This window comes from Doryrhamphus excisus, linkage group LG23, assembly GCF_037039965.1.
Source record: "Doryrhamphus excisus strain RoL-2023G ecotype Guam linkage group LG23, RoL_Dexc_Guam_v1.1, whole genome shotgun sequence".
NCBI classification, from domain to species: Eukaryota; Metazoa; Chordata; class Actinopteri; order Syngnathiformes; family Syngnathidae; genus Doryrhamphus; species Doryrhamphus excisus.
The window spans coordinates 5,455,480-5,479,245 of NC_136379.1; the positions used below are offsets into that span (position 1 = coordinate 5,455,480).

Here is a 23,766-nt window from a genome sequence, read left to right on the forward strand (position 1 = left end):
ATTTATGGTGGCGGGATGTTTATAATAGGCTTGCAATTGGTTCAGGTAGGTGATGGGGCTGTGGCTGGAGAATACACTCAGTAATTACATGTGAGAATTGGCTGCATTCAAATGCTGCATCACTCTGCCCCCCCCTTCCTTCCTTCCCCCGAGATCTCCATGCTAGCTGCTACTGTGTTAAATTAGCTTGCCCTTTATTGCTTGTCTCCAAAATGCGGAAGCTCCCTTCGGATTGCCAAAGCGTACATTTGGATATTTTGAATAACTTCAATAACAATGCAGGGGTTTTATTCAGTCTGATAGCTTCTCAACACACTCACATAGCACAATCAGAGTTGCACAACACTTACATATAATACATGGAAAAATACTGGGGGGAAAAAAAGGCACATGCATAAAAAGGTCTCTCACAGAAGCTTAACTTTCACTTTTCGATTCTAGAGGGTACAGAAAATGTTCTGTACAAACATTCTGACTTCTCCAAAGTAAAAAATAAAGAGGAAATTGATAGAACTGAATGGTTATTGATGACAATTCAGCACAGGCATAAACGGTATTGAGCAAACAATATTAATGTGCACATATGTGAATTTTGATGGACTTGTTTTTATCTTCAAATTGGCTATAATTTGTTTTAATTTTATACAAAGAAAGATGTAGAGTCACGTGTTTATATGATTTTAGAGTAGGCCAACACATGACGGCGCAGTTCTGTTTATTGAATTCTGTCGTTGTAATAGGTAACATTTTAGAAATATAAATATTTTACAAGGTTAAAAGCAGTGTAATGTTTTGCGGCTCCCAACTGGAAGCGAAGGCAGAATGGCTCTTTGACAGAAATGGTTGCCGACCCCTGCCATAAGGTAATTAACCACAGGGGTAGGGTACGTTAGAAGGCAGAGCTCGACAGAGAATGATCACTTCCAGCATGGAAAAGAGTTAAAAAAAAAAAAAAGGAAAGCATTTCTTATTCTTGAAGCGCTGCCTGGAAAATGAAGAAAAAGGTAATCCAGGTCATGGTTCATTACGCCATCGAGTGCTTTCAAGTCCTCAGACGTTAAAAAGCCGACAGCCCTCTTGGTGCTGGAGAAGCCACTTGGATTAAAGGTGAAACATCTTCAAGTATCTCCAAGCAGTTTATACCCCAAATCTCCATTAACGAGTCCAAGTCCAAGATGAAGGCTTATCAATGAAACAAACCTACAAATACACTCCTGATCAAAATTGTATGAGCAGTCGAAAAATTGCACTGTTGGATCTGAAGGATCTTCTAAGTCGAGCTTTAAACCGCAAAAAGAAGAAATGGGTGAGGCAATTTATTGCAAACAAGCATTAAAGTGGAAAAGGCTTCTCATCAGCTGATTAAAAGTTTAAGACCGAAGCCTTTAAAAGCCAAAACCGTGTGTTCAATGTCATTATCTGTCTTTCTGACAGGTATTAACACCGTCATGATCTCTTGATGACAGCTTCCTCTCCTTCGGCGTGGTCGTTGGACACAGTAAGGGTTATGGAACAAAGACCCGAAAAAATGTCTCTGGCCCTGAGCCGAAGGATGCAATTGGCTTTCCGTCAAGACACGGGACAATCTTCAGCGCAAATGAAGGTTGTTAGTGGGGTGCTGAATGCAGTCCAATAACCATCAGACAGCATCTCTGAGAGAAGGGCTTTCAGAGCAAATAAGGTCTTCAAAATGTGCACGAGAGTACCAAACATGGGACATTGAAAGGTGGATGAAAGTTTTATTCTTTGATGAGAACAAATCCAACTTCCTGGCATGACAGGGAGATTCAAATATTTTCCACACAGCACAGAGGAGGGGGCACCATCATTATCTGGGGTGCCTTTTCTTTCATGCTTCAGATTGTGCAGGGGCGTCAAATGGCAGATTGCTTTGAGGAAATCTTTCCTCATGACCGAAGGCCCTTATCTGTGTGGTAATGATTAGCTTTTCCAACAGGGCAACGCTGCAGTTTACAGTGCCTTCTTCCAGAAGACCTCACTCACTCTTTTGGACCATCCTGAACGTTCCCCTGATCTAAATCCAATGGAGATGGATGGCCAAAAATGGACATCGGTTCCAGACCATGCATGTCCTCCATGAAGCCACCTTCACCACCTTGAACAACATTCCCACTAGCCTCCTGGAAACACTGGTTTCAAGCACGTCCAAATCCATTTTTGACCTTATTAACAAGAATCGCATTGAATTGAATTAACAAGAAATCAATTTTTGGCCAAGATTAACAAGTATTGTTAAAAGCTACTCAATACTGAGTCCGCTTTGAAACATTTTTGAGAGCCATCAGTGCAAAATGTAAATGCAACTTTTGATCAGGAGTGTATCAGGATCTCACTGCTAAATGACGATTTTCGTTCATTTGAAGTCGGATGGCGGTTTGAGCTCGCTCACTGCCAACGACCATTCGGCCTAAAGTCCCAACTGTATGACCTAATGGCTGTTTGACTTGTGTACTGCTTGCAGACACAGTTATGCAAACAGATGTTTAAGTATCAGTTTGTCTTTCTCAGTAAAAAAAAGATTTAAATTCCATCTCTCATATAATCGTCCCATTTGTGCACACTCCCTGTGCCAACAAAGTCAGCATGCTGCAGTCAAATGCCAGCACGTCTTGCTGGGACGATCCCTTTAACAGACATATGTCACCCTGCGCTATGCCAGGGGCCACTTCGGGCTACTTCATGCTCCTCGATGAATAGCTCCAGGCAACCTCTAGCATCTTGTCTCCTCAGTACACGAGGATTAGAGGGACATGGGGCGCCCCTCTTGGAGGGGGTGGCTCCCTTGAAGCTCTGAAGCAAATGCAGAACAGACACAGCGGGTCTCTGCATACACTCATAAATGCCATCATTGTGTCGGGAATATATGATGATCAAACCGCTCAAACATTTGCCTTCCATCTTATAACAACCTTGTTCAGATGAAAGACTTCGTCCTGTGATGGACGCAGACGGAGACGCGGTTGTCACGGCAACGCGGCGCTACAAAGCCGCTCTCCGACTTGACTGTTTGTCAACTGGAGGCCGCATGGCTGCCGAGATAATGGCAAGACACACAAAAGCACCCACTCACGCACACGTGCATTGTGTGCAAGATCAACGCTCACTCGTATTTCAGTGAGTGCGATATGGGCACGCCTTGTGCAAAGACAGATGCGTGCATCAGGAGTTGCGCAACAACTATTTAAAAAGCACTGTGTATAATAATGTTAGTCTTTTTGTGTCATTTCTAATGTGTGCCAAGTTACAGAAGAAATATGTTCATGGGACGGATGGTTCAAACCATCTCCCAAACCTGAAGGTTACGGATTCTTTGGGCATCCTTGGGAACGATACTGAACCCCCATTTGCTACCACTGCTGCGTCATCAGTATATAATGTGTTAACAGTGTCAAAGCACTTTGAGTGCCTTGGAGGTGGAAAAGTGCTCCACAAGTGAAAGACAAGTTTACCGTTCACATAGAAATACAACAGTTCACAGTTCAAGTCCGAAAAGCATAGTTTATTTAATTATACCCCTTCTTTATATCACCGCGATTACTATTTTTACTCACTTCCTGTGTTCATTTTACACTATTACACTACATATAATAGCAAGATGAGGGAGTGCAGGGCAAGGAGGTTGGCTGCCAATGAATATGAAGCATGCGTCTACTTAATAAGACGAGGCTGCAGCTCCACTCTTTATTAACTATGAATAATATAGTCCAGCTGTGACAAATGATGAAAGACGGGATTAAATGGTAACTTAGTAAGAACATGTGTGTATTTTATTTATTAAAACAACAGCATGATGCTCCATAATTGAGATAAAAATATTATTTCTGTGTCAAAACAACACAGACAATTTGATAAGCTTTTTGTTTCTCTGCGCAAAAGCTACGACACATTAATCTCGGCCCCCTTCGTGATGCCAGTGGGATTTGTCCGAAATAAAAAGGCGAGCAGTATCCATTGCCCTCCTGAGCGGCACATTCCCGATGTTTGTCGAGCTTCATTAATCTCCTCATTCGCCTGCGTCCAGCGCAGAGTCCTTGAAATACTTTCCACTTTCCACCACGAGTCCTCCGAGGCATTCGGAGCGTAGCGGCGTGAGAGAGAGGAGGCTGGCCCGAGAGAAAAGATTGATTTTCCCATCATGACTTGAAATAGCATATTTATTGATTGCATAGTGGGAGGGGGAAGGACAGAGGAGGGTGGGGATCACATGGTCATACGCTTATTCAGGTCAGCGTAGGGCTGCTTAAAGGTCACACGCGTAAAATACTCCAGCATCTAAAGCCCTGTCCACACCAATATGGATTTTTTTCATCCACACGCATACATACATTTTTGTTCTTAAAAACTGAGCTTTTTGAAAACTCTGACTTCAGTGTATACATGTGATGCAAGGGATTACGGTACTAATGTTGGCCAAACTCAACTGTCCTGTCAAAACACACACACACACACACACACACACACAGAGTCAGGACTCAATTCAAACACATCCAGATTCACAAAACTCACAAAACACTACACAACTGCTCAGTGCTACAATATCATTGAACATGAAGGATCTGCTCCTATGAAAGCGACAGCAATAACTAATGGAAGTAGCATGGTGGTCTTATTATTGACATGAATGCTTGGATTTTATTCATTATTGTATTTACATTTTAGGTCCTTCGTGTTAATTTAGCTATAATTTAGGTATAAGATTCAACACCAAAACACAATCTAAAAACAGAGAAAAAGTCAGAATCGTAACATTTGCCTCATTTTATTCCTGATATGCGTACTAAAATATGCAGAAGAGAACTGGCCCTTGATTGCTCAATTTCGAGTACATTTTCTAGCATAATCAATTCGTTTTAATTAAACAAAAATCAGCCCCTTACCCTGCAGCGCAAAAAATAAAATGTTGCTTTCACTGTGGAAGTGTTGTTCTATCGACAAGGCTGACCTTTTGGGGAAACAGAGAATGTTGACAAGATGAAGCTATCACGTCACTTTATTAGCTTTATTGAACGAGCTGCCGGGCAGCTTCATCGAGGAAAAGCTTGGCAGCGGCAACTTGAGTAAAGAGTGTGTCAACTTATTGTGCCTCTGCTGCTGGAGCCAGACAGCAGGCAGTATGACTTTGGGCCAGTTAACATGTGAGCTCCTTCTGTTCGCGGCTTCACTTTGCCAGGTGGGCCAGTTACAACAACAAACAATGACTCTGTTTGTGTTAGCCCAACAGTGCACTGCATCACCCGGGGCATCGCTATGCCGACCGTGCTGTAAGTCACCTATTGCACCTCTAAATTCTGTACATCATTTAGTACCATTCCCAGGAGAGAATCTAGTGCTTCACCAAGGGTATCACTATAGTCTTTGTAGCCCAGTGCTAATCATCCCGTGCTTCACTAATACAGGTAGATAACACACACATTCATACCTATGGACAATTTGGAGTCACCAAATTAACCTAGCATGTTTTTGGAATGTAATGGTAATGGTTTTATTTCATTTGAACATGCATCAGATTACAATTGAATGCATCACATAATCAGTTCACAGTTCCACATGTCCAAAAGGAGTAGGAAGAAGCAAAGCTTATTAAATCTTACCCCTCCATCTGGTACTTTTACAATCAGTAACTGTTACATTTGATCACTTCCTGCTTTCCTAGCAAACAACTGCTTGTATTGTTTCTTGAATTGGCTCATCGTTGTGCATTGTTTGAGGGTCTTACTCAATCCATTCCATAGTTTGATTCCACATACTGAAATGCTATGGCTTTTTAACGTAGTCCTAGCATAGAAGTGTTTCAAATGTACTTCTTCCTTGAGATCATATTTCTCCTCTCTTGTAGAGAAGTATTGGATGACATTTTTAGCTAATTGCTTATTTTTAGCCTTATGCATTATTTTAGCTGTTTGAAGATTAACTATATCTGCAAGTTTAAGTATTTGTGGGAGGAAACCGGAGTCCCTGGAGAAAACCCACGCATGCACAGGGAGAACATGCAAACTCCACACAGAGATGACCGAGGGTGAAATCAAACTCGGGTCTCCAAGCTGTGAGGGCCAGATGTAAAATAAAAAAGACGAAATGTTGCTCTCTGGTCTCGTATCCGTCTTTTGATTTAGATTTTCCAGTGCGTCATCCAGCGAATCGTGCATTGTTTGTCACCTATTGCATTCCTCTGGGCATCATGCAGTGCGTCATGCAGCGTCCCAAGCTAGCTGTGTTAAGGCGGCATCACTAATTCATGACAAGCATTCAGCAACAGGCTGAATCTGTCCTTTCTACCTCCAAGTCCAAACAGGTGTTCTGGTCTGGAGGTGAGAGCGTCCCCGAACCAGGACCTCTAGTGGAGCTAGTGTGATTGAGTCGTACCTGCAATGTGTAGTCCTGTAAAAACACACCTCTGGGTCACACATGAACCTTTTCTGACGCCTCTTCAATAATCCCATTGATCTGTTGACTTCCCCTGCAGGCTTCTCTCAGCATGCAGACTTCATCTTGCGAGGAGGCACACTCAGCTTGAACTGGCCTTTACCGCAAAGAAATACAAAAGGGCTCTCACAAAGACATTTGCATACTAAAGAGATATTATTGGTTTGGGTGACACAACCGACTGAAAACTGCTCCTTCACTCCCAAAGCCCCCAAAGTTTCTGTCAGTGATTGACACAAGAGAAGTGAGAGAAGACTTTAATGCCCCCGCCCCGCCCCTGAAAAGGATTTCAAATATCCGAAAGCAACAGAAAACAATCCTTATAATCCCTGAATCATAATTGCCATTTTAAGCACTACATAAAGTATCAACCTCACAATCCCAGCATGCACAAGGCACTTTGTCAGCGCCGGTTTATTTTGGCACAAAAGCCTTACGGGGCATTTCTTTCATCGCATGAATTTGACTTCTTAAGGCTTCGTCATTCTCCTGTGTCATGGCGCTGGCAAAACCCACGCTGGGTGACTGACTCCTCCCCTTCCAAACCCTGTCAATGCCTCCCTGGTGAGGTGTTCTGGGCATGCCCATCTCGGAGGAATTGGAAGGATTATGTTTCACAGCTAGCCTGGGAACACCCTGTCAAATGTCCTATGTGCGTATGACTGTCAACATGAAGTTATATTTAACAGTAAAGATGACTACTCGATATATACGTGTTTTGGCGTGACTAGCAACCTTTCAATCCCACAAATAAATACAGGTAACAATAAAACGTATAAATACACAAGACGCACTTAAATTAGTGGCGCTTTGTGTTGCGATACAAACAAAGCCTGTGTCTCGTTTGAGCTGAGAATTCAATACAAGAGCAGGAATGTGTCTACATTTGTACAGCTTGTCCTGTTATGCACTTCTTTATCCACACGGTCTGAATAGCCTGGAGGCAAATAGTTGCCGTTAGCAACCCGTAATATGACTCACTTGTAAGTGAAATCAAGGCAATTATTTTTTGTGGCGTAAGCAAATTTCAGCAAACTGCTTGTCCTCACAGCATGATGAAATTTGCTATATGAATGTAAACAGTGTTTTTCACGATAAAGGAAAAAAAGCAATGTTTTCCAACAACGTCAATTTCATCTTCAACATACACAATAGTTCCTGGAACTAAACGGTTCTACAGGTAAGGGCCAGAAAATTAGAATATTTTCATAAACTTGATTTATTTCAGTCATTGTGTTCAAAAGGTATAACTTTTACATTATATTTAATCATTGCACACAGACTGATGCATTTCAAATGTTTATTTCTTTAATTTTGATGATTATAGGTGGCAACAAATGAAAATCTGAAATTCCGTGGGTCAGAAAATTAGAATATTACCTAAGGCCAATACAAAAAAAGGATTTTTAGAAATGTTGGCCAACTGAAAAGTATGAACGTGAAAAATATGAGAATGTACAGTACTCAATACTTGGTTGGAGCTCCTTTTGCCTCGATGACTGCATTAATGCGGCGTGGCATGGAGTCGATCAGTTTCTGGCACTGCTCAGGTGTTATGAGAGCCCAGGTTGCTTTGATAGTGGCCTTCAGCTCTTCTGCATTTTTGGGTCTGGCATTCTGCATCTTCCTCTTAACAATACCCCACAGATTTTCGATGGGGCTAAGGTCAGGCGAGTTGGCTGGCCAATTGAGAACAGAAATATCATGGTCCTTAAACCAGGCACTGGTAGATTTGGCGCTGTGTGCAGGCGCCAAGTCCTGTTGGAACGTAAAATCCCCATCTCCATAAAGCAGGTCAGCAGCAGGAAGCATGAAGTGCTCTAAAACTTGCTGGTAGACGGCTGCGTTGACCTTGGATCTCAGGAAACAGAGTGGACCGACACCAGCAGATGACATGGCACCCCAAACCATCACTGATGGTGGAAACTTCACACTAGACTTCAAGCAACGTGGATCCCGTGCCTCTCCTCTCTTCCTCCAGACTCTGGGACCTCGTCAGTGAACAACATTTCTAAAAATCCTTTTTTTGTATTGGCCTTAGGTAATATTCTAATTTTCTGACCCACGGAATTTCAGATTTTCATTTGTTGCCACCTATAATCATCAAAATTAAAGAAATAAACATTTGAAATGCATCAGTCTGTGTGCAATTATTAAATATAATGTAAAAGTTATACCTTTTGAACACAATGACTGAAATAAATCAAGTTTATGAAAATATTCTAATTTTCTGGCCCTTACCTGTAGTTTGCATTTCCACTACATTTCAAAGTTTGGCGTAGTTTATTCAAAACAGGCAGTGGTATAATGCAAGGTCAGATTTTTTGGTTTGTTTTGGGGAAGTTGAATGACATCCCCATCAGTCGTGTACTACCAAACTACTCCGTAGAACCTAACTACCGCCAGTAAATAAAATACCAAGCAAAAAAGCAAAGAGGTTATATATTTTTTTTGTAAATGTATCCTACCCAAGTTAAAATGTATATTTATTAGTATGAACTTGGGTCTTTTTCCCCATTTTTTGCTGCTGTTTTTCTTTGCTTATTTTGCAAATATACTATAAAAATATGTTTTATTTTATATGAAATTTAAGCACCGAAAATGATATTTTTCCTCATATTTCATTTTTTATTCTCATTAAATTTGTGCTTGTTTGTTTTCATTTTTAGTAATTTTTCAATGTTCAATCTTTTTCACAATACTACCACTGTAGAAAATACGTATTTAAATTTAAATTATTAATCATTGTCTTATTATTAAATTTATTTATTGTTCGTGGTATTATCGTGGTACTGCAATTAGGTTCTTTTCCCTCATAATATTATTCTGTATTATGATGTTCTCTTAGTATTATCACTTTATCACGGATTTTTCAGTCTTTGCTGTTTTTGTGTCTTCTTGTTACGTTACAATGTGCTGGGCCACATGTTGGACAACCCTGACTTTGTTTATTTTTATTTTTTTGGTGAAAACACAGGAGAGGATAATTAATATGGCTGCCAAGCTCGAACGGGCTATACTGCTGCAAAGAAAAATTGTAAAGAAATGTTTCAACTGCAGTTGCCTGCAGCTATTATGAGACTTAACAATTTGTAACTTAAGTGTTAAACCTCGCTCTGACATGATGTCAGGAGGAGGCATGCTGGGAGAAAAACATCAGAAGTCTAAAGTGAGGCGGCTAATGCCTCCGCCATCGCTGCCGCCTGTCAAGGCTACTAAATGAACTCTGTGGCCTCACCCAGCTCCTCCATCCACCTGTGTCGCCAGTCAGGCCACAAATCAAATCATATTATATTGTCATTTTCCATCTTTGCCTCTCCATCCTTCTCTTGCCATCACTCTCCCCGCTGTCATCACCCTCCCCTCCAACAAGCCTCTAAGAGCAAAAAAAACATGAGATGAGATGTGAGTCAAAGGGTTGGGAATTTTCCCATTCCTGACATGTAATCCCATCAGATCAGCTGGAGATGTCAGCCTCAAAAAGGTTCCCGGGCCACCCGGAGCTCCAAGGTCCGACCAATTTCAACATTTTTTTTTTTTTTGTGCGCTGCTAGCCTAATAGTGCCTTGTGTTTTTGTCCCACTCAAGTGGAATGACATTTCAATGTCACCGCAGTGGAAAGTTTCCCGGCGTGGGCTCGGTTCACGGTGACCTGCTTCCATTTGCAATGTGTCATGTTCGCCACCAAAGGTAATGGCCTCCATCTTTAAAAAAAAAAAAAATGGAACACACACATTGTACATGTGCAGAAACACATAAGACTCCATGTCTTTTTTTTTGCTGGGGGAAGGACTGTCTTAACATGTCTTTTAACAGAATCACAATCAGCCACCATCAAAACATGAGATGTCCAGTAGTTCATATACTGTAGCTCAAAATATTTAGCTAATGCGGATGAATAAAGCTCAACGGATTCATAATTATATTTTATGTTTTCCGACCAACTTTGCTCAAATATCAATTGTCAGTCCACTAAAGGTGTGTACCAAATTCTGTCACGATTCACATAAACACTCCAAAGTTACAGTATAAGAAATTTCAAGTCAATCCCACATATGGTGTCAAGCACCACCATATAGTCCATATAGGTTTTTAAAAATAAACTAATGTCAGTGTTTCCTTTCTTGCAGCAACAGCTCCTCACTGTTTCCAGACGTGGACAAGACACGCTCAGGGGCTTCCATTAGTATGCTAGCATGATGCAAAGGGTTGCTAAGCAAGCAGTACTATGCAAGTATTACTTCTGGTTGCCTAGGGGAGACAAAACATTTGCATCCACATCTCTACTACAGCTATGAGCTCTTCAGACATCAAGTAGTAGGGTGAGTGTTTCCTCTCGGGGCACGACTCGGCACACAAGTCCGTACAATGGTAACACAAATGAATAAAGCACAGCTGATTGTATTAGACCCCCGTGGCGGTCCCCAACTAGCGTGTTGGCTCCACTGGAAAAGACCTGTGAACCTTCAGCATGCGAGGATTAAAGTCAAGCCACACACAGCTTTTATTGGATGAGGGACAGGAGGCTCCCACAGGTGGAGAATGGATTATTTCACTTTCAAAAAGCTGCACTACAATCATGGGGACGTAAAAAACCAGGGGGTCGTTTTCATTCTGAGATATTAACGTCTGAAAAGGAGCAGGTTAAACTATCTCAGCTGTGCGGCAGGATAGAGAGAATGTATGTGGTGCTTATAGAACTATGCTTTATTTATGCTGACCGACATGCGGAGGCTTCTTATTAAAACACAGAACTAGAAATGCATTAGTGTCTCAAGCAAATAAGCCACAAGCAATCAAGATAAAAAAAAACCAAACATATAAACATTCCCAAAAAACTTGAAATTACAAAAAATAATACAATTCTGGCAATACTGAATGCATTAAATGACACAATTAATTCAAATAAACTTGATTTTGCTATGCTCAAATCCTCAGCTCAAAAGAACACAATACAAAGTGGCCGCTTTAAGAGGACATTTTTCCGCTTTTTCCACATTTTGCTGACTGGAAGGTCAGCAACTCATAAATGCAGTCGTAATTTTTAGATTTGGGATTTTTAGAGGACACAAGCATGTCCTTATTTTGTGCCAGGAACACCAACCTGTCAACTGTCTGACTTCTCTGTACATTTGTGGTAGAGATTGTTATGCTAAATTATTCTTACTCTGACAGTCTTCGCGAGTCCAATGTTTTCAGCAGGTTTTTAAAATCGGTTTTCTCCACTTTTGCAATGGTGACCATATCTCTAGCAATGTGATAAAACACCGTTTTAGTAATAGCACACCACTTTGCACTTTCTTTCATGAGGATCTTAACACGGAATTACACTGAAAACAAGTAAATTTACTTAAAAATTGCATGATGTCTAAAAAGAAAGCGACAAAGTTTTTATTTCATCACAACAAGCAGTCATGATAGACTTGCAGCTGGAGAGCACCTCCACAAGCCAGGTGTTTACATACCACTTGGGAAGCCAGCAGCCAGCCTCTGCCTGATATTGCCATGAAAACCCAGCATTCCCGTGTTCCTGTGGATCTCATCACATTGTAGCTTAGTACATGTGTGTACAGGATGTAGTATGCCAAAATGGCTGCCATTTAACAAAAAGCCTTTGCAGTGCCACAGACGAGACTGATTGACTGAGACAAAGGATATCTGTATTTCATGTATGCTGGCATGTATTCCTAAACATTTGGACTACAGGCCATAGGTACTGTTTGGGAGCTTCCAGTCACGCCCATAAAAGGTCAGTCTAATCTTCCTTAAAGGCGTTCTTGAGTCGAGACCTCTTGACTGCCAATTAGTCCTTCCACTTTTAATTCCCTCATCACCCTTGAGACAAATTAGGCTCTGAGAAGGGGTCAACAGCAGTGCGCCCTTGTGGCTAGGACCGGTCCAATATGTCTAACGTATGACGATAATGGTGGCAGTCATAGCGGGCTTGAACCTCTGAGGCCTCCCTGTGAAGTCAAGGATGCACATCTTCACCCGTTGCACTAGCTTTGCACTTTAGCATATAGTAATTCAGCTTCCCTGACATCACCAATCCATTGGGGTCCTTCTATGGCACCGTCAAGGAAGCATTGAATAACTAATAAAAGCAGGCAGTGGATTAGGGTGGAGTGGATTTATGTGGCAGCTATCACAGCTACTTTATATTAAGGCTACTTCACCACAGTGTCCACTGTAATTGGCTGTGGCACTAGCCATCAGATAAAGGCAATGACTGATAATGCAACGCAATCGAATGGAGCTGGAGCCTTCCCCAGATGCCTTTGTCATGTGCACGTGCACACGGGTGCACTCTTTCTAGCAATTTCCAAGGCTCATTACAGATACATTAGAAAATACATTATTATTATAGTATTTGTATGACATTAAATTAGATTATAGGGTATAATAGAAATAAGTACAGCAACCTCTAAGACAAACCTGGGTGAATATTTTTGTATTGTATTTATTATTCTTCAACCTTTAACATCACAACTTGGTCAGCAAGTACATTTCCAATACTATTTTCAAATTACTATTAAATTATTCCAAAAGAGACCGCACTTTCTAGTGCTACACCGGTCATTATGGTAATCAAAGCAGGGTTTCCCCTGGGATTTTTTTTGAAGCTGTGGTGGTAGGCTGCATGGGAGGCGGACTGGAAATGGACTGCATCACTTTGGCTGCATTTTTTTTTTAATATTTAAATTTGCTGTTAGTAGTATTGTGTACATTAGGGCTATAATCAGGTGCACGAACAAGAAATGCATTAATTAACTTTAATTCCCTTTCTTTCTGCCTTTTCTTCCTCTACTCACCTGTCAAGTGCCTACAGGGCAGACAGGTGATTCTGGTGCACATGTTTCAAAGTAAATCATAGTGAAGCAGTTTGATATTAGTATTTTATTTCCAACTAATTGTGGTCAATATGTCAGTATATACTATCAGTGAAAAGAAAATAGCTACGTAGCCTTCGTCATACATACACTGATTACATCCAGTTAGCATTTTCTATCAATCCTTACAGATATTGTATTCTAGGAATTCAACAGATTATGCAAAAGAAAATGCAGCCAAAGTCAAGGCAGCATATTAAAAAGCTTTGAGCAAAGGCCACATTTTCCAATTCATCGTGCAATAGTAGTTAAATTTGCAGAAAAGATATTTCTTAGTTCATGATGTTTTTTTTTTTTTACATAACTAGCCATGAACATTATTTGTTATAGATTTCAGTAGCATAGAAATACTGCTGTCTGTCACGCTACAGCTAAGACTGCAAACAATCTCGGTGCTAACACGTCAACACATGTGCTAATGATCCTTGTATGCTATTTTTATACCATCAAACCAATGAAACTTTGTCAAATCTGCCAGGAGAATAATTTTCCACTGCACCTGAGCCTGAGGATAGAAACATGAGGCGAAATGTGGTGTCCCTTACATGCCTGGTTTGTCAGAGAAAAAGGATTTCCTCCAACCATAAAATATGATGCCTTTCAAACCCACCAATACCCTCAGACAAAAGCTGGTTTGCCCCCAAGCACTAAAAATCCCAAGAAGCCTCCCAAGCAACCCTGTTTCTTCAGGCACAGTGTCAGCAGATCGTTTGCATCTCAAACAGAAAGGACATTCCTTTGCAGACAAAGATGTCCACGTCCTAAACATGTATTACCGCTGGCATGAGAGGTGTGAAAGAAGCATCTATGTCAAACTACTCCAAATATTGTCTTATTCCACCGGAGTGGCTATTGAAAAAATGCATTGTTATACAGCACAGTTGTTCACTCGCCACGTCTGGCATTGTGATCAATAAATAGGGGGACACTACACTTCAAAATTTAAAGCTAAAAACGACTTTTGGGTTAAAGGCGATTAAAGGTGAAATGTCTTCAAACAAACAAGACCTATCTGGATCAAACTAATGGAATATTCAAGCAGTAAGCTTGATAAAGTAGCTGCTTTCATCATGGCCGCACCCTACCAACAATTCGAAATAATGATATTTGACCCTTTAATAACACTTATTTCATACCACGCAAAGACATCACATAAAAAGGCCTTTGTTGAACATTCAAAAGGCTTCCTGCACTCATGAGCCAGACTGCATTAATAAACTTGGCAATTAGCAGTGCTGCTGGACTCCATATTAAACCAGAGCTAATGTACCTTTTGATCACTGGAGCATCGGAATAATCACTGCAATAACCTTTATTCCATTATACTGTCAGTAGCGAGGCACACTTAGTCTCTCTGTGCAGCTTTGAAGGAAAACTGCACTTTTTCTGGAATTTTTCCCATCATCCACAATCCTTATGGGAGATATGGACATATATCTGCATTGTAAAGATACAAAAACAGATAAAAAGAGGCAACAATACATGTAATTGTATGCAACTATACAACCTTCTGGAAAACAACACACCATTTGCATCCAAGTGCGACCTGCTAATTAAACAAGCTTACAGAGACATTGGTATTATTATTATTAACATTGTTACACCAAAGTAGTACATTACTGGCATAGTGACACCTCGTCATACCACACTCGCTAGCTACTAGCCAGCTAGCGACTAGCTTCACCACACCCAATACTAAAAGGTAATGCTACATACTAGAAATGTCACCGCTGCTCTTGTGTTTAGGTTCTGAATTTAATTGATACGCCCCAAAAATATTGTGATACCGTCTAAGGTCCATATCTCTCAACTCTACTGTAAGTATTACATTATCATGAATGTGCCTGTTACGATATGTTCACAGCATGTATATAAAACCATAAAAGCTTTCAATGGCTGGCTTTCTATATGGTATGGGTGTGCATTGTCTCGTTTTACCTGTTTTTATATCTTTAGAACACACAGAAAGAGACGTGTGGATTTTGGGAGATGGATTTTGAATGGAGAAATAAATTTGTGTTCATTTGTGTATTTCAGGTACCCTGTTGATGAAATACTGTAAGTTCTTTTGAAAAGAAAAAAAACTTTCATTGCTGTTTTCATCATGCCCCTCCCTGCTTACAATACAAAATAATGATATTTTACCCTTTAATAACACTATTTCATACCATGCCATCACATAAAAAGGCCTTTAAATATTGTTTAAAAGGCTTCCTGCACTCATGGGCCAGACTGCATTAATAAATCTGACCAATGAGTGCTGCTGGACTCCATATTAAACCAGAGATAACCTACCTTTTAATCACTGGAGTTTTGGAAGATTCACTGCAATAACCTTTATTCCATTATACTGTCAGTAGCTAGGTCTCTCTGTGCAGCTTTAAACGGAACTTTGATGCACTTTCAAACATTTTGTCTAACATCCATAATCTTTATGTATAGGTTTTTTTGACTTGATCAAAGAAAAAATGTTTTTGTTACTGTTTGTTACTGTAAACATTGTTGATTGTAGATTTATAGCTCACCCAAAGATTGAAATAGAAAGGAAGGTGACATTAAGGCGACAGTGGAAGAAAGCATGTCGAGTCAGATAGTAAAATTCTCTCCAGATGCTTTTTGTTGATTGTAAAATGTGGACATGACGGAAAAAGAGCAAGACCTGCTGTATTTTACGCACTTTGAGCCAACAATCTATGAGCAATGATCTGCACTTTGAAGAGATGCTGTGTCGCATTGGATCATCAACACCAAATCGCCTTTTATTTGCCAAACATTTGCACCTCACCTCAAAGCATTCAAACTCCTACAGTCTTAATCAGTTCATGCTCCCTAAACCCATGTGGGAAGATAATCCTCCACAGGCACAAAGGTCTCAAAAAAAAAAAACTTCCTCATGATGCACCCACTCAGGTCCACTCTCATCCTCACACCAGTTCAAGCTATGGATAAAGATGTGTCGTCCTGAGGGAAGTATGTTCTTTATTTCTTTTCTGTCTATACTTTCATGATATCATATGCCTCATAACTTGTTGCGCTGCAAAGTTAACTGCGTTTTGGTGTTTAATAATGAGCAGCAACAAAAACAGACATATGTCGGGTAGTATGAGAGCAGATGGAAAGCGGTCAATTGTTGTTTTATTGATACATGCTCAGCATGTATTGAATTGACGTCTATAAATAATGCTCACAGACAAGGTAGGGCAGCTCTAGTCTATAGCTGGATGCATAAGAATATTCACAGGCACGTTTGAGGGGGTCCATAATACCTGTAAGCGCGAGGAACAATGGTGAGTTGGAACATTGTAACCTGCAGGATTGAACAGGAATACAAGTACAGTAAACCTCGGATATATCGGACTTGAATATATCGGAAATTCGCTCACAACGGACAGATAAAAAAGAACCGATTTTTCTGTAATGCATTTCCAATAAAAATTAATTGCATATATCGGATTTTTTATAACGGATTTCGCCTATTTCGGACAAAATCTCCAGTCCTGTTCCAATGCATTTCCATTAAATTTCCCTCGCATATATCGGATGGCCGCATCGTGGCGCTCTGATTCGCCGAATCGTGACAGGCCGCTATACGACGTCATTTGCAGCGTTGCCTGCGCAATTTATATTCACGTTTATTATTCAGATTTAGGACAAATATAAAAGTGAGTGACGTCAATAATACTAGCACAGCAGTGAATGAGAGCTTAACCTCACTATTGGAAATAACGTAGGCCTGACGGGCGTAACAGGGCCTAGCTTAATTAACAATTTGTTATGCTCAGAGTCCAATAAAGTTAAATTCTCATTACCTTACATCTCTTTTCATTGCCCAGTCCAGGTACATTGGAAACATAGTCAAGGAAGTGCCTTTTTATAACGGATAAAATCCGATTTATGCATATACCGGATATAAATCCGATATATGCGTAAAACGGACATTTTCCGGTATACGCATATAACTGATTTCGCTTATATCGGACAAAACCAGTGGGAACAATTGAATCCGATATATCCGAGGTTTACTGTACATACTTAGCATGAAGCTGCAAAATTCTAACCAATAAGTGGTGAGGGAAGACTGTATGTAGATAAGAATTACATGGGCGAAACTATGGTTAAAAAGGGTTCAAATGGGCAGTAGTACACAAAGAATGTTGGCTAGTGATGGTGTATTATTGGGAAAAGAAGTCTAAACTTGAAGGGTGACGCTTTTGAACTGGTACAACTGAATTGGGACACAGATAATGTGTCTCGTCCCGCTCATCCAGTCAAATGATTCGCCTGATTGGAGGTTAGCAATGACTTAAAGCTGCACTATTGATCCGCAGATCTAATTTTATTTGCGAAAACAATATATTTCAGATTAACGCCAAGATGAGATGGAGGGCTGCAGGTCGTTATTAAACGTTGTGTGTGAAACAAGTCAACAATCAATATTCTCAATTTATCTTCCTACCAAAGCTGTGCTTGACTCCTGATGGGTCCCATTCCAGGAGGACTTTTATTTAGCACCAATAGGACTTGAAGGCATGGAGCATGTCAATCAACTTGTATCGACACCCCTTATTTGTTCAGGATAAATAGATTTAGAGAGTATACCATTTATATTGCCAACATCAGACAATAGCTCTGTGTTCCCAGTAAACAAATAAATATAAATCCGTACAGGTTCAGGTATCGGGCACTGCAGATTTTTTTGTGCATGTGTTTCTTACATTTTTGCAGGCAGCTTAGCCCGTTCAGACAGCTCCAGCAGTGTTTAAAAAAAATACATTTTTGTTATCCATCACTGTTTCTAAAAGCTACACCTTCTGTCCAAAAAGATTAAAAGTACTCAGAGAACATAAAAGAGAAGTAAAGGATGTTAAGGTTCTTAATGTCACAGGTGCTGTAGTTTAAACGAATTAAAAACTCTGAATTTGGTGAAATTTGGTGGTTGAAAGTAGCAGAATTCCCGAGGGTAACTTGAAGTGCAACCTTGATTATATGCATGGGCAAAAAGTAATCCCATCTGTGGAATAAATGCAAAAAACACAAGAACAACAAGAGCTGGTTAAACTAACTAGAACACATCTCTAACTGTGTCAATCAAAACGGCGTATACCTAATAACATTCTGAAGTCAAATATCAAAACTGTTTAGAGTTTTAGCAGAGCATCCCTGGAAGAAAACCCAGTCTCTTCATTTACGCTCTCTCAGCTGAAATGTAACATTAAAGTAATGATAGAAAGTCTGCCTGCAAAGATCCATCTTGTATTATTTTGGAGGAGCGTTGCACTGCTATTCATTCTTAAAACGTGGATCTTGCAGAATATTGCACCAGGAGGCTCATACGTCAGGCGACCGGGTGCTCAGGTATTCCGTTTTCTGTCTGACAGCTGAAGATGTTTTTTTAAGGGCAATGCAACTCTATAAAAGTGATGGAGCCAGGAAAACAGAGTGGACATAATATGCTCACTAGACACATTAGGCACGCTAATGCTAACACCGTATGTTGCTGGTTCCTTACTTAGCAAGATTACCGACAAACTGATTCATGAAATTTAGGAATATGGTGAGCTAACCCTGGGGACATGTTGGGAATAGCCCATTCCAAACAGTCACGCATCACTACACAGAGGCAGAATGTCACTTTTGTGCTTTTTAAGTGAACTTTTGTCCCTCCATTGTGTCACCCAAGCGGGAGGCAGACTCTTCTGACTTGGAGTATCAAAGAAAAGGAAAGTGAAATGGCTGTAGACATTGCAAAATCGCCAGAAAATCGTGAAAATTGTGGCAAAACAGCAACCAACAAACCATTAAAACCCAGTGACCATCATGAAGCAACATTATGAAGGACCAGGAAGTGACCTGCTGACATGGATGGATGAACACCCACTTGTTTCTTGTGCTAACAGTTCAAAACAAACAAAAGATTTGTAGTTGTAACATCCTGAGGTGTTAATATATACTACATGGAGGATGGCAACATTGTCGCCGTAATCCGCTGCAGAGCTAAACACAAAAACCTAATCAAGTTGTGAATCCATGGCCTTTGAGCGACATTTTGTGTTGACATTATCGTCTCCATCAACGGTCATAATGGCAGCAAATATGAAAACAAGGGCACTCGCCTCCAACAATGCAGAGAAAACTCCAAATCTAGACAAGATGAGAAACAACAGTACATGTGGGTGGAAGCATAAACTTTGACTCTGATAACAAAAGCCTGAATAGAAAGTATACGCTTTAAAGCGGCAAAGGAAATAATCTGTAACCCGTCTCTAATGCCCACTACAGAGCCCTAAAGCAATATCATTTTCCCAACGACAGCAAAGGGAAGTGATTTATTTTCTCTACATAATCCTGATCGCCCACATCGTTAGTTCCAACCGAGCACGACTAATGCGTCATACATCTTCAAGTGGCGTTCATTTGTCAAACATGCATGTGAATACCCGCGTACGATTCCGCAACCTTTGCCTGAGATTATATGCGTCCACTACAGTGACACCACATCCCATTGTGCAAGTCTAAGCTCTTTATTGGCTCATCTATAAAAGGATAACACTTCTTTAATATACAACGTGTAATGAGAAGCCCTGAACCCATGCACACATAAGAGGAACCACATTTATCTATTTAGTTTTACTTATACGGTGCCAAATGATCAAAAACTCATTTCACGGCACTTTTCATTTGGAACAGGTTTAGCACCATGCTCCTTATTCCCTCAATCTGTAGCTCTAGCAGAACCAGACTGCATACGACTGTAAAAAAGGGTTATGGGACATTTGAAATTGAAGCAGCATTTTTCAGGAAAAATCATCCTTAAAAAAGGTCAAAAGGCATGTTTTTTCTTTTGCACGAGACAATTACGAATGTCTCTTCGTCGTATGTCATCGTTATTTGTCATTTAAGGGCTGAAATGACATTAGCATCAGGGAGCTAACAATGGGAAAACCTATTTCGACTAAAGAGCCCTCTATACTATGAACTATAAAGTTTGAGTGGCCATCAAGCTAAAAGCCAGATCTGTTAACTCAACCAGTCCAGTTCAACTCTTAAGGGAGTGACATTGACCAAAGGTACTGTACATTCTCACAGCAGCACTGCCTGGCACCCGCTCCAATCCCGCAGTGCACAGTTTCACCCAGGTATTGCAAATGCAAAAACAAACTGAAGGTCAACCAGCGTTTTGGTTCCCTGTCATTGATGTTCACATCCCTAGAATTTATCTGAATTCTCTTCTCCTTTTAGGTTCAAAGGACTTTATGGTGTGCTCTCAATGTCGTCGTGTCCTTGTGTTTCCTGAAGATAATATGACAGTAAAATGCAGCCAGTACAAACAGCGGCTGTACAAACAGCATAATAATTCCCAGGTGTCACATGTTCATTCTGACACATCACTGTGTTTTAAACCAACGGTAGGAGTGGACTAGGAAGTGTATCACAGCTTTTTCTGCCACTACCGCTGTCACTCACCCTGGAGATGCACTCATGTTATCAATTAGCGGCCCTAAATTCCCAATTATCCTCTTCGTCAGATGCACTCCTGTCAGCGTGCACAGATCATGAGGTAACAAAGGTTCCATGGTAGAAACCGCAGGAAAACTCCACCGCGCGGTAATTAAAGATGATTTAGTATGATTTACACACCACGGGCTCAAGATAAGCGCGATGATGTTAGACCAATATTGAGGTCAATAATTGTGGAGACTTGGAAATTAATAATAAATTTGGACTGATAAACACTGGCGGCACAGAACGACGTGCAGGGAATGCTTCACAGTCTGTGGGGCCATAAGCTGTTATCGAATAAATCATATTAATTGTTGGGGTAAAATGGTTTCTGAGGAGGTGATGATTCCTTGAAAAGGACATAATGAGTTTTAATGTTCAGTGTCATTGACGAACAATTGTCTTGCACCTACGCATTTCGTTCAAAAGAATTAGTCAAGAGGATGATGTTATTATTCCATAACTACAGTACTCTGGGTCAATCCAAATCTCAAAGCAGAACATTTAAAGCAAAATTTACAGTTATTATGCAACTACATGAAAAAAAACAGAATTTTCCATCTCACTGATGACTATTTGCAAGAAAATGATGGTTGGTGTTTCTGTGATCATTTGCCAACATCTTATCAATTTCAAAAGGGCTGCATCCGTCTGAAAGACTTGTCACAATGTGAAATATCTTAGTTTTGCCTGAGGGAAAAAAACTGCTTAATAATTGTTCTCATCACTATGTACACAGTATATTGGATAGAGCGGCCCAGCTTTACATGCTGTGGATAGGGCCCCACAATGCCTGTTTGGTGGTAGTGGTGGGGGGGGGTTGGCATGTTGCACAAGGGGGCACATTCTTGTCAAATACACAAAAGGACATCAAAAAAAAATCTTCTTCTGGCTCCAAAATAGATGTGGGACGAGACAAGTTCTTTGAGAATGATGAGAGGTAAAGCTCGCATGCAAGAACACAAATCAACACAACCTGAACAGACATCTTCTACAGAAAATGTCTGACTATTCATGCCGATACTGTAGGTAATATATGAAAACGCATATGCGAGCGAAGCAGTGATCTCCTCCTGTAACAAACAGACAGACAGAGCAGATAAAGGGCAGACTCACATGCCCATTTGTATTAGGTTATAAGCATGTGGTGGACTTGTTTTTGGAGACAGTCGGCATGTCAGTGTGACATTAATGTGCACGGTTATTAATAAATTAATAAATATAGTAGGCACAAGACATTTCATACATTTTTTTGTTTGTTTCTTTCAACAAACAATATAATTCTAACAAGTGACATGAGGAATAAAAAGACAACTAATTCACACAGGTAAGAAGAGACAAGTAAATCATAATCCACCCACTCACCTGTCAGTCCCTGGTGGTGTAAGGGTACAGCTTCTGCATTTCAAGTTAGCACGTGTTTATTCATACACAGCCCTCAACATTTTTTTAATTCTGTTCCTTTATTTTGCACGAAAAATAATGTCCTGGTTGGTTGGGGGGGGGGGGGGCATGTTGCACAAGGGGGCGCATTCTTGTCAAATTCACAAAGGACATCAAGTAAAAATCTCTACTGTCTGTCTGTCCTGTAACGAACAGACAGACAGAGCAGGTAAAGGGCAGACTCACATGCCCATTTGTATTCGGTTATAAGCATGTTGTGGACTTGTTTTGGAGACAGTCGGCATGTCAGTGTGACATTAATGTGCACAGTTATTAATAAATGAATAAATATAGTAGGCACAAGACATTTTATACATTTTTTGTTCGTTTCTTTCAACAAACAATATTATCCTAACAAGTGACGTGAGGAATAAAAAGACAACTAATTCACACAGGGAAGAAGACACAAGTAAATCATAATCCACCCACTCACCTGTCAGTCCCTGATGGTGTAAGGGTACAGCTGCTGCATTTCAAGTTAGCACGTGTTCAGTCACAGCCCTCAACATTTTTTTTTAAATTCTGTTCCTTTATTTTGCACGAAAAATAATTTGCTGTAGAATGTTTCCCATGCATTTGTATTACATAATCACTTGACTTATTTGCATACTAACTCCGCCCCTAACATTTCTCACTCAAACCCTGCTGTTGAGTCTCTTTAGGTAGCATACCTGCAGGAACAACTTCCAAATGTTCAGTCCATCGGTGCAATTTCCACATGCATTCTGGCGGGTTGTGAGGGAGGCGGCCTTGTGTTTATGCTGATTTGCACCTAAAGAGGTCTGCGACAGGAAAGAGAAAGAAAATAATGTCACCCCGTTCATTGTGTGCTGCTTATCGTAAGCACTCAGCGGTGTCATCTTCTAAAATTAGCTCCTGCTTTGCTGAGCACTATCTGGCCAAGATAGAATAAGGTGCTTCTGGTGGAGTGGAGGAAGAGGAGGAGGAAGGGGAGGGGGGGTTGCTGCATTATTAATCCTGAGATGTGGAGAAGAAAAGTGGGTGGGGGGGGGTATTGACGCCTTTTTGCTGAAACACTTCAAAAAATAGAAATAAAAGAAACAAAAGCTCAGCTAAATGAGGTTGCCATCCTCACCTGGCACAGCTGCACACTTCAGATGCATTCAAGTGAAGAGAGACCCTGGTAATAAACGCCCCCTAGAGGCGGGCACACAGCAGGAGACAGACACACACACGCACTGCTGCAGAAACCTGACTGTTACTTTTTTCTTTTTTTTTTTAAAGTGTCTGCCCTCAGGGGAGATTAGGGATGCCCTCGTCGCCACCTCTTACTCAGGTCGCTGTCTGTCTCTGATAAAGCGCAGCCATGAAAACAGGATGTGTGCTTCTACTATGAGATGGACTTTCACAGGTTCTGTCCAAATTGATTCTGGCAACCCACTAAACCTTTTTTCTGGAATACATTGGTAGGATTAATTGCGTTATTTGGGGTGGCCAATATGCATGCTTGACTGATATGGAGTGCTAA

At 40.6% G+C, this 23,766-nt stretch overlaps 1 long non-coding RNA gene across 2 annotated transcripts in view; it reads right to left on the bottom strand.

Moving 5' to 3' along the window:
• The window catches only part of LOC131105912 (uncharacterized), a 42,357-nt gene extending 19,009 nt beyond the window's left edge, over positions 1 to 23,348 (bottom strand). Inside the window, exon 1 of one of the 2 annotated variants that reach the window (XR_013625420.1) lies at positions 22,949 to 23,332. This is a non-coding gene — a long non-coding RNA (uncharacterized LOC131105912). Of the gene's footprint in view, positions 1 to 22,948 lie in introns of both variants that reach the window. The other variant, XR_013625419.1, reaches the window with a different exon arrangement.
• Positions 23,349 to 23,766: the final 418 nt, after the last annotated feature.